Raw genomic sequence first — 9,385 nt, forward strand, 5'->3', positions numbered from 1 at the left:
TCTGGTCTTGGGATTTTGTGATATAGGCTAGTCTCACCGGAGTTAGATGATATCTCAAAGTAGTTTTGATTTGCATTTCTTTGATGATTAAAGATGATGAGCATTTTTTCATATATCTGAAGGCCGTGCGCCTGTCTTCTTCAGAGAAGTTTCTCTTCAAGTCCCTTACCCAGCCTGCGATGGGATCCCTTGTTCTTTTCTTGCTAATGCGTTTGAGTTCTCTGTGGATTCTGGTTATTAAACCTTTGTTGGAGACATAACCTGCAAATACCGTCTCCCATTCTAAGGGCTGTTTGCTTGCTTTACTTACTGTGTTCTTGGCTATGGAGAAGCTTTTTAGTTTGATCAGGTCCCAATAGTGTATTTTTGAAGCAGTTTCAATTGCCTGGGGGGTCCTTCTCATAAAAAACTCGTCCAACCCAATTTCTTCAAAGGTTTTCCCTGCACTCTCTTCTAGTATTTTTATAGTTTCATGTCTTAGGTTTAAGTCTTTAATCTTGTGAGCGTCTATCTTGGTTAATGGTGAGAGGTGTGGGTCCACTTTCAGTCTTCTACAGGTTGCCAGCCAGTTCACCCAGCACCATTTGTTAAATAGGGAATCATTTCCCCACTGAATGTTTTTAATTGGCTTGTCAAAGATTACATAACGGTAATTAGCTGGATTAATCTCTTGGTTCTCTATTCTGTTCCAGACATCTACTTGTCTGTTTTAGTGCCAGTACCATGCTGTTTTGATCACTATCGATTTGTAGTATAGTCAGAGGTCTGGTAGCGTGATTCCTCCTGCTTTGTTTTTATTTTTGAGTAATGTCTTGGCTATTCGAGGTTTTTTCTGATTCCATATAAAATGAAGTATTTTTTTTTCAAGATCTTTAAAGTATGACAGTGGAGCTTTAATGGGGATTGCGTTGAAATTATACATTGCTTTGGATAGTATGGACATTTTAACAATGTTGATTCTTCCCAAACATGAGCATGGTATATTTTTCCATTTGTTAACATTCTCAGCTATCTCTTTTCTTAGAGTTTCATAGTTCTCATTATATAGATCTTTCACATCCTTTGTTAGATAAACTCCCAAGTATTTCATCTTTTTTGGCACTACTGTGAATTGGATAGAGTCCTTCATTGTTTTTTCAACTTGACTATTTTTGGTATTTTATTTTTGGCTACCAATTTATGAATGTTGATTTTGTAACCTGAGACACTGCTGTATTCCTTGATCACTTCTCAGACTTTTGTAGTATAGTCCCTAGTATTTTCCAGATGTACAATCATATCATCTGTGAAGAGTGAAAGTTTGATCTCTTCTGACCCTATGTGCATACCCTTGATCGCCTCTTCTTCCCTAATTACCGTGGCTAAAACTTCCATTACAATGTTAAAGAGTAATAGAGACAATGGGTAGCCTTGTCTGGTTCCTGACCTGAGTGGAAATGATTTCAATTTAACTCCATTCAATAGGATATTGGCTGTGGGTTTGCTGTAGATGGTCTCTATCAGTTTAAGAAATGTCCCTTCTATACCAATTTTCTTAAGTGTTCTGATCATGAAGGGATATTGGATGTTATCAAAAGCATTTTCTACATGGATTGAGAGAATCATATGGTCTTTGTTTTTTAATTTGTTTATGTGCTGAACTACATTTATAGATTTACGGATATTGAATCAGCCTTGAGACCCTGTGATGAAACCAACTTGGTCATGATGTATGATTTGTTTGATATGTTGCTGGATTCTGTTTGTTAGAATCTTGTTGAATATTTTTGCATCTATATTCATTAGTGATATTGGTCTATAATTTTCTTTTCTTGTTGGGTCTTTTCCTGGTTTGGGGATCAGGGTGATGTTTGCTTCATAGAACGTGTTGGGCAGTCTTCCTTCTTTTTCTACCTTTTGGAACAGGTTGAGTAATATAGGTACTAATTCCTCTTTAAAAGTTTCGTAGAATTCTGACGTAAAACCATCTGGTCCCGGGCTTTTCTTTTTTGGGAGATTTTGTATGGTTGATGTTATTTCCGAACTTGATATGGGCCTGTTCAACATTTCCACTTGATTTTGGTTAACACTTTGAAGGTGATGTGCTTCCAAGTAACGGTCAATTTCCTTTAGATTTTCGTATTTCTGAGAGTAAAGTTTTTTGTAATAGTTCTTAAGGATTTTTTTGATTTCTGAAGAGTCTGTTGTTATTACGTCTTTGTCATTTCTGATTGATGAGATTAGAGATTTTACTCTTTTTTTCCTGATTAGGTTGGCCAAAGGTTTAATAATTTTATTATCCTTTTCAAAAAACCAGCTTTTTTATTTATTGATCTGTTGTATTACTCTTTTTTTTCAATTTCATTTAGTTCTGCTCTAATTTTGGTTATTTCTTTTCTTCTACTGGGTTTGGGGTTGGAGTGTTCTTCCATTTCCAGTCTCTTGAGATGTCCCATTAAGTTGCTTACTTCCTCTCTTACCGTTCTCCTGAGGAAGGCTTGAAGTGCTATAAATTTCCCTCTTAGACCTGCCTTTGCGGTGTCCCATAGGTTCTGATAGTTCATGTCTTCATTGTCGTTTTGTTCCAGAAATTTTGCAATTTCCTTCTTGATCTCATCTCTGACCCAGCTATCATTCAGCATAAGGTTATTTAACTTCCATGTTTTTGTATGTGTATGCAGATTCCTGTTGTTACTCATTTCAAGTTTTATTCCATGATGGTCCAAGAAGATGCATGGAATAATTTCTATTCCTTTAAATTTACTGAGGTTAGACTTGTGACCTAAGATGTGATCGATTCTGGAGTAGGTTCCGTGGGCTGATGAGAAGTATGTGTATTCAGTTTTGTTGGGATGAAATGTTCTGTAGATGTCTGCTAAATCTAAATGCTGGATGGTTAGATTTAAATCTAGAATTTCTTTACTCAGCTTTTTGTTGGAGGATCGATCCATCACTGCCAAAGGAGTGTTAAAATCTTCGACTATTATAGAGTTGGGGGAAATCAAGTTGCTCTTGTCTGTTAGAGTTTCTCTTATAAATTGAGGTGCATTCTGGTTTGGTGCATATATATTAATAATTGAAATCTCATCATATTGAGTCTTACCCTTAACAAATATGAAGTGACCATTCTTGTCCTTCCTTAGTTTTGTTGGTTTAAAGCCTATTGTCTCCACAAATAGAATTGCAACTCCTGCTTTCTTCTGGTTACTATTTGCCTGAAATATGGATGACCATCCTTTCACCCTGAGTCTGTATTTGTCTTTTAAGTTAAGATGTGACTCTTGTATGCAACAAATGTCTGGCCTGAGTTTTTGTATCCAGTCAGCTAACCTATGTCTCTTTAGAGGGCAGTTTAAGCCATTCACATAAATGGAGAGTATTGATAATTTTGGTGAAATTTGGGGTATTGAGTTTTTCGAAAGTCCAGTGGGCATTTTTAATCCTATTGCCATTGTGGAAGTTAGAGTTTGATCAGAAGTTTCTGAGTGAGTTTACTTTTGTAGTAGAGGATTGGGTTGGTTATTATGGAGAATAGGTCTGAGAATATCCTGAAGAGGTGGTTTGGTTATGGCAAATTTCTTTAGCATATGTATGTCATTAAAGTATTTAATTTCTCCATCATAAATGAAACTCAGTTTAGCTGGGTACAAGGTCGGGGTTTGAAAGTTATTTTGCTTGAGGAGATTAAACGTTGATGACCACCCTCCTCTGGCTTGAAAAGTTTCAGCAGAGAGATCTGCAGTCATTCTAATGTTCTTCCCTTTGAAGGTAATAGATTTCTTTTTTTTTTGTAGAGACAAGAGTCTCACTTTATGGCCTTTCCTAGAGTGCCGTGGCATCACACAGCTCACAGCAACCTCCAACTCCTGGGCTCAAGCGATTCTCCTGCCTCAGCCTCCCGAGCAGCTGGGACTACAGGCACCTGCCAAACGCCCGGCTATTTTTTGGTTGCAGTTCGGCCGGGGCCGAGTTTGAACCCGCCACCCTCGGTATATGGGGCCGGCGCCCTATTGACTGAGCCACAGGCGCCGCCCGGTAATAGATTTCTTTCGCCTGGATGCTTTGAGAATTTTCTCCTTCATATTAACTTTAGTGAAGTTAATTATGATATGCCTCGGCGATGTCTCATTGGGGTTGAGTTGTGCTGGGGTTCTGAAGCTATCTGCTATCTTCTATCTGAATTTCAGGTTCTCTAGGCATGTCTGGAAAATTCTCTTTCATAATTTCATGCAGAAGGGCCTCTGCACCCAGTGTGGCTACTTCATCTCTTTTAGGAATTTCTATAAGTCGGATATTTGCCTTCTTCGAGTTATCCCAGAGCTCTCTGTGTGAGTGATCCATTTCTGCTCTCCATTTCTCTTCCTCTTTGAGAGTTTGGGAGCATTCAAAGGCTTTATCTTCGATGTTGGAGATCCTTTCTTCTGCTTGGTCCATTCTGTTGCTGAGGGATTCTAGTGTATTGTTCATATCTTTGAGGGCTGCAAGTTCTTGTTTCAGTGTATCTAAGTCTTTGGTGGTTTTGTCTTTAAATTCATTAAATTCTTGAGACAGCTTTTGAATTTCTCCACAAATTCCTAATTCCATTTTGTTAATCGTGTTTGCCATCCAAATTCTGAATTCAATTTCTGACATCTCAGCCAGTTGTTTGTGAATGGGATCTTCAATTACATCTGCTGTATCTTTCCTTGGGGGGGGGGTTGATCTATTCTGGTTATTCATGTTACCAGAGTTTTTCCGCTGATTCTGCCCCATGATTGTTTTACTCCCTTTGATTTTTTTCTGGTGTTTTGTCGAGGACCCATGCAGTGCTGTGGCCTGGGGCCCTGTTTGGTGTAGAGGGGCTAAGTGTTTCTGTCTTGTTTTCAGCTGGTTTCTATGTGACCCTAGTGAAACAGTCACTCTGGGTTGAAGTCTCAGCTGTGGTGAAATACCAGCAATTAAGTCACCCCACCCACCACAGGCGACAAATGGAAAATTAAAATCAAACCTTCCTACAACCACACACTCAGGGCACCACCTTGATAGTCCCCAGGTGAGTGACTCAGTTCAAAAGGTCCAAGTCAATTGTCTCAGTCAGCAGCTGCCTTGGGTGGGAGATTTCAAGAGGTCCCTGGGAACTGGATCACAGGGGTCTGGTGACTGCTCTAAAATGGCTTGGTCCAGTGCTGTGTGTAGTCAGGAAGAGCCACCAGTAAAAAGATCAGTCTGGGAAGTATTGATGCCTCCTTCCCCACCTTGCAGCTCTGTCACACCCAGTCACTGCTAGCTCCACAGGGCTGTGACCCAGTCAGTTGTCTGCAGTAAGTAGATACTCCAGATGTTTGCACCTGCCTAAGTCACAGGGTAGTCTGTGTCTGTTCGACTAGGCCGCTATTCTCTGTCTTTATCCAGCAGGGGGTGGTGTGGCCTGTCAAACTCGGGCACTTTATGGAGGCTGGAGGTGTTCACTGAGTTCCAGCCCCACCCTTAGTTTATGTTACTGGGTGAAGGGAACAACCCTGTGGTAGTTTGTTTCTGACCTTGCCAGATTCCTCTGCAGAGGAGAGGCTGATTCGATTTCCCAGAACCTGTGCCTCAGGCCCTGTCTTTAGTCCTGCAGGTTTGTATTTGCAGCATGATCAGTTGTTGGCTGTAGCCTCTTGGCCTCCTTCGTCTATAGGCTGGTGATCCCCTAAGGGCCAGGTGCATCTTAGGCTCAGTAGAGCGGTCCTCTGGATCAGCCTCACCCTGGGAGTTTCCTGGCTCTGCGGGTGTGTTTTCTAGTCCCCGTGTTCCACCCAGGTTGGTACCATCTCAGGAAAACCCTTTACTCACGGGGCCTGTGTTTCAGTCCCACGTCTGTTCCATGGTGGTTGCCATCTGAGAAGATGCTCAGCCTCATCTGGTTGCCCAGGAAGACAGGAGGAGAGGCTATGGGATATCTGGGGGTGGGTCTTGTTATTGCTGAAGATGGCTGTTGCTCTGCACCTCGGTGCACCACTGCTCCAGTGTAATTTCCTCTCAGATGACCGTTGTCTTCTCACTCCTTTGCTACAGAGTCAGCACTGGCCAGCTGCAGTCCAGGTCCTGTCTATACCTCTTGAGAATTCACCCAAGATTCTGGACTCCTGGGGGGGCAGGTCTCCAGATCACGGAGTGAGAGTGGAGGGGAGTGTTAGGAGCTCAGAGTTGCAGGTCGTAACAGCAAGCTCATTGAGACCAAATGAACAAATAAACAGATACAAATGTTACCAGGCACACGGGCCCGTAGATACAGAGACAGACAGAAACACATAGACATACAGGTAACAGCCACAACAACAGCAATAGAAGAACAATTGCAAAAAAAATAGTGATAATCATAAAATAATTAAAAGAAAGGAAAAAAAAAGAGAAAAATAGTGGTGTTAGACGGAATGTTAAATGAGAAGAAAGAAGCAATTAAAATTAGAAGACATAGAAACAAAAAATATGTCTATATAAAAATTAATAATAAAAAATTATCAAATTCTCCTCTAAGAAAATGGTGAGGAAAAAACACACAAAAACAAAACAAAACAAAAAAACCCCGGAAAACCAAAACCAAAACAAAACAAAAGAAAAAAAAGGCACCAACTGCAAAAATATTCTTTTGTGTAGAAATACACCTATAAATATCTATGTGTCTGCTGTAGGGATCAACTTTCGTAGGAATATATTCATACTGCAATATACTTTCTGGACACCAGGTGGCGCTGTGAGTGGTTCCGAGACTTATACCTGATTTACAGTTTATACTGTTACCATGGTAACCACCTTCCATGGCCGTTCGCTATTTTGGAGTTTCCGTAAAAGTTTGTCGCCTAAGAATTGTGTAACCTCAGCTGTTCTTTTCCAGACAGCACTTGCGACCGATCTTCCCACTCACTGCAGGTGTCCACGCTTCCTAAGTCCCTCCACTCTGTTTCCAGGTTCCCCCGCAAACTGGCAACTGCAATCGGCCATAAGGGGAGCGGTGCTGAGTTCGTGCGGTCATTGGCGGGCTCGCGGCTCTATCTCCTGTAGCTGGTTCCCGCGGCTTCAGCAGCCAAAGCCGGTCTGCGGCTTCAGTAACTTTGCAGCTCCAGAAGCCAAAGCCGGGTCCTAGGCTTCAAGCCGGTTCCCGTGGTTGAAGCGCTCGGGGGACTTATTCTGAGTTTTATGGTTCAGAGTTTCCCTTTTGGATGGGCACCCGCCAGTTCGCCGTGCAGCCTGAACTGCCACCCCCCTCCAACACCTGGGGGAAAAGTGCCTGCCCTTTTGGGTAGTTCAAAATGTCTGTTTCCCGGGCAGGATCCCTTCCCTTCAATTGTCTAACAGTTTGCCCAGCTCCCCGTGGTTTTGAGGTGCTCTCCTTTCAGATGCCTCCCTCAGTTCAGGATTGATTATTTGTCAATTGGATTTTGTCAGCATTTACAAGCTGCTGACCTACGTAGGGGAGGGGCCTGCTGACCGGCATGGCTGAGCAGGGAAGAATCTCTACAACAGAGTCTGTAATTTTAAATTACCCCTCATATATAGCAAACCGTCAGTTCGCTGGGCATCTCCAGCTGTCTGTCCACTCCAATAATCCACACACATGGAAGGTCCAGACCACCTTTCCTCTCACCTGGTGGCTTGGGAGTGGTGGGCTACACGTCCATCCTGTCCGCCATCATGCTCCACCTCCGGCGCCTCAATTTATTAGAGAGACTCTAACAGACATGAGGAACTTGATTTCCTCAAGTACCATAATAGTTGGAGATTTTAACACTCCTTTGGCAGTGTTGGATATATCTTCTAATAACTAACTCAGCAAAGATATTTTAGACATATACTTAACCATTCAACAATTAGATTTAACAGACATCTACAGAGCATTTCATCCTAACAAACTTGAATACACATTCTTCTCATCAGCCCATGGAACATACATCAAAATTGATCACATCTTAGGTCAGAAGTCTAACCTCAGCAAATTAAAAAAAAAATAGAAATTATTCCTGGCATCTATTCAGACCATAAGGGAATAAAAGTTGAATTCAATAAGAACAGGAATCTGCATACTCATAGAGAAACATGGAAATGAAATAATTTCATGCTGAAGAATAGCTGGGTCATAGCCAAGATTAAGAAGTAAATTACCAAATTTTTGAAACAAACTGACAAGGAAGACATGAATTATCAGAACCTCTGGGATACTGCAAAGGCAGTCCTAAGAGGGAAATTGATAGCACTATAAGCCTTCCTCAAGAGAATGATAAAAGAGGAAGTTAACAACTTAATGGGACATCTCAAGCAACTAGAAAAGGAAGAACATTCTAATCCCAAACCCAGCAAAAGAAAAGAAATAACCAAAATTAGAGCAGAATGAAATGAAATTAAAAACAAAAGGATTATACAACAGGTCAATAAATCAAAAAGTTGATTTTTTTAAAAGGTGAATAAAATAGATAAACCTTTGTTTAACCTAACCAGGAAAAAAAAGAGTAAAATCTCTAATTTCATCAGTCAGAAATTACAACAATGAAATAACAACAGACTCCTCAGAAATTCAAAAAATCCTTAATGAATATTACAAGAAAATCTATTGTCAGAAATATGAAAATTTGAAGGAAATTGACCAATACTTGGAAGCATGCCACCTCTGTAGACTTAGGCAAATGGAGTGGAAATGTTGAACAGGCCTTTATCAACTTCTGAAATAGCATCAACTATACAAAATCTCCCTAAAAAGAAAAGCCTGGAACCAGATGGCTTAACGTCACAATTCACCAAACCTTTAAAGAGGAATTGGTACCCATATTACTCACAATTTTTCAAAGTATAGAAAAAGAAGGCATACTACCCTACACATTCTGTGAAGAGAACATAACCTTGATTGCCAAAACAGGAAATAACCCAACTAGAAAATAAAATTATAGACCAATATCTTTAATGAATATTGATGCAAAAATATTCAACAAGATCCTACCAAACAGAATCCAGCAACACGTCAAACAAATTGTACACCATGACAAGGTGGGTTTTATCCCAGGGTCTCAAGGCTGGTTCAATATATGTAAATCTATAAATATAATTCAGCACATAAACAAATTAAAAAACAAAGACCATATGATTCTCTCAATTGATGCAGAAAAAGCTTTTGATAATATCCAGCATCCTTTCATGATAAGAACACTTAGGAAAACGGGCATATTAAGGAACATTTCTTAAACTGATAGAGGCCATTTACAGCAAACTCACAGCCAATATCATATTGAATGGAGTTAAATTGAAATTATTTACACTCAGATCAAGAACAAGGCAAGCTTGCCAATTGTCTCCACTGCTTTTTTAACATTGTAATGGAAGTCTTAGCCATTGCAATTAGGCAAGAAAAGGTGATCAAGGGTATTCACATAGGGTCAGAAGTGATCAAACTTTCACT

The sequence above is a fragment of the Nycticebus coucang genome, chromosome 14 (genome assembly GCF_027406575.1).
Source record: "Nycticebus coucang isolate mNycCou1 chromosome 14, mNycCou1.pri, whole genome shotgun sequence".
Classification (NCBI taxonomy): Eukaryota; Metazoa; Chordata; class Mammalia; order Primates; family Lorisidae; genus Nycticebus; species Nycticebus coucang.